The sequence below is a fragment of the Hylobates moloch genome, unplaced genomic scaffold, assembly GCF_009828535.3.
Source record: "Hylobates moloch isolate HMO894 unplaced genomic scaffold, HMol_V3 SCAFFOLD_11, whole genome shotgun sequence".
NCBI classification, from domain to species: Eukaryota; Metazoa; Chordata; class Mammalia; order Primates; family Hylobatidae; genus Hylobates; species Hylobates moloch.
In genome coordinates, this window is record NW_026652286.1 from 73,235,608 (window position 1) to 73,238,665 (window position 3,058).

The following is a 3,058-nucleotide window of genomic DNA, read 5'->3' on the forward strand; positions in this document are numbered from 1 at the left end:
GCATTCACATATGTGTTATTTTACTGTTATTTTTAGTAGTATGAAACATTCTAAAAGGTTATATTAACTCAGGATGACAAAGCAAACATTCAAACTATTTTCCTTATATTGGATGTGTCTGCTAAGTCAGAAGAGATGTGATCATTGATTACAAAAGGGCCACTGCTGGATACATTTATTTTATTTTCACTTACTTTATTGCTTACTTACTATGCATCAACACTAGAGGGCATCTGAGGACTGGGCTAAGTACAATGTGTTACTGTGAGTAAAACAAGCCTCTATTAAAATAAAACTACAACATCTTCCATCAAAAGAGCTAATTGTGTTTGTGGCATAGATATTCAAAAATTACTTGGTGATAGTTTTATAATGAAATTAGTAAATATGCATACGCTTCCTATTAAAATGTTAAATTAAAACACTCCTTTTCGATACAATGCAATAGCTAATTCTGTAATTATAATTAAACTTACAAACGCCAAGTATAGTAGTGGCAATTATGCATTAAATTGTATTTTCAGCTGCACCTGTCTACACTTTAAAAGTCAGTATGCAGTTGCAAACTATTGAACATCTGAGAATGAATACAGAATTAGCTGGGCAAGGCTATGGTCTTAATTATTATAAATACCCAGTCTGTCGTGTTTTTAGCATATGTCACCCAACAATGATATATTAAGTGCCTACTATGTGTGAGGATACATCAGTGTTCTGGATTCACCATCAAGGAGCTCAGCCTAGTAGAAGGGAGAGACAAGTAGACAGACAGATGAGGAGATGGGCCATAATAAACAGTGCAGTGATGGGGTGTGCACAGCACGAGGGGGGAATCAGAACACAGAGGAAACGCTGAAGCCCTTCCAGGTAGTTTTCTTTTCCTGATACGTGCCTGCCTCAGACTATAAAGATAGAGGCTAAAGAATAAATGCTGAGATACAAATGTGGTTTCTAATCCTGTTCCACCCTTTTACTAACTGTGACCTAAAGCAAGTCTTTTAGCTCCCCAACTTTGATTTCCTCTAAAGGAAGCAGCAATGATAATACAGACTACCACAGAGGATTGCTGTGCGGACCAAAGATAATGCCTACAATGCACTTAATGCAACAGCTGGCACTTAATAGATGTTCACTATCTTGATTGCTATTATCACTTTCATGTAATGACCAACAGACCTGGAATACACTCCATGGTCCCAAGTTGGAGGCAACCAAGGTGGACACAGAGATCAGTTACTTTTACTGTTTCATAGTAGATGAGATCTGATGAAGGAGAATATGATGATCCTTTGGAAATAAAGGGATTGATGGTTACCCACAAGAACTTGGCTCCAATCTCTTGGCCATTCTAACCAGTAAATTTGTGTATTCTTTCTCATTCTGTCTCTCTCTCTCTCTGTTTCTCTTTCTCGCTTCTCTCTGTTTCTGTCTCTCTCTCTGTCTTCCTCTCTCATACTTACTGTTGCAGAGTATCAGTGTGGGAGGGAATCATCATTTTTTTTTTCTTTAACAGGCATTCAGGAATGAAATGTGTTCATTTTATGTCTGTGTGCTGCTTTGGTATTTAATGCATATGTCTCTAGCATAATATCAAACTTCAGTCTCAGTTTCCTCAACAATCTGTATATTTAGAAGATTGAACAGTATTTCACAAAAGTGTTTTTATTTTCTTAATCTTTTTTTTAAGCATTTGCTCAGAGCTGGAAAGGTGACCATAAAACCAAAACCAGATGGGAAAAACTAAGCCAAAGGAAAACTAAATTCTGATTACTAACAACCATTTAGATCGCATTTTATCAACTTATGATTCAATGATGATGAGCCATATTTTGATAAGAGAATAACATCTCAGACCAAGCTTCCCTCTCTAACATCATGGATATTTGTATCATGACAAAGGATGAAATAATCCCACAAATTAGGGTGGAGAACTTATAGGTATTTTCCTTTCAGATTTAAAATTGCCTGCTTTAGTAGATCGGTATCATATGTCCTTTGCCTTACATAGAGAGTTACAAAATAGATTTCTCCTTCATAATCTCCTAGAGGGAAAGAACCTATAAGCAGATCTGACCCTATTTTGCCCTCAGCTGACATATCTATAGGCTATATTTGGTAAGCAGCAAAAAATCTGGAGTGACTTTTACCCTTCAACTGGTGTGAGAATGATGGACTAACTTTATTTTAAATGGAAGCCAAGTGAATATCTCGAAATTATGACGTCTTTCCTCCCTCCCCATGGTGAATACCACCCCAACCTCCTTTTTTCAAATTAAAGGGTTCTTGACACTCATCTCCCGATCAAATCCATTTATTTTCAGCTGATCTACTCCAAGTTGATCAAACAAATTCTTTGGTAAAATAAACTACTCACAAAGAGTTCATGGGTTCAGCATGAAAGAGAAGGAAAGCTGGGTAGAGAAGAAAGAAGGAACAAGTGTTATTTGATGATTTATTCTGTTGTTTATTTTTTCCCTGTAAATACAATTGCAGCTAAGACTATGTTTCTGTCTCAGTGTATAAACTAGCTTTTCACAAGCAGCTTTATTTTAGTCATCTACATCACGAATTCATTTTTTTGGCACAAGTTGAGCACACTAGCTCCTGTTGAGATGGGCTACAGAGAAAACAGACCAGTGCTCCCCTTAACCTTGACAGTGGTTCAACTGAAATACTCTGGATGGAAATTCTACACAGATGCGGCACGTTTCTGTTCTTCCAGGGAATACTGGAGAGGGCCATGGAGTGAGTCGCCTGGTGCCATTGCCTAGGAAGAAATGATCCCTACATTACCTGCATTCTGCACCCACTACCTTGAAAGCCTTGCCTTGCTCTATAAAACAATGAGGGGACCCAGCTTCACATGCAAACTGTTTAAGGCAGTAGTCATTGTCCTGACACTTCTGTGGTTTACTCTGTGTCTCAACACTCCTTGAAGTATTTCTTTCACTCACATCACTCTTTAGACATGCCTTTGGTTTCTGAGCTTATACAATCTTTTCCTATGATCAGGAGTGTATTAGTTAAGGCTCTCCAAAGAAACAAAACCATAGGAGAT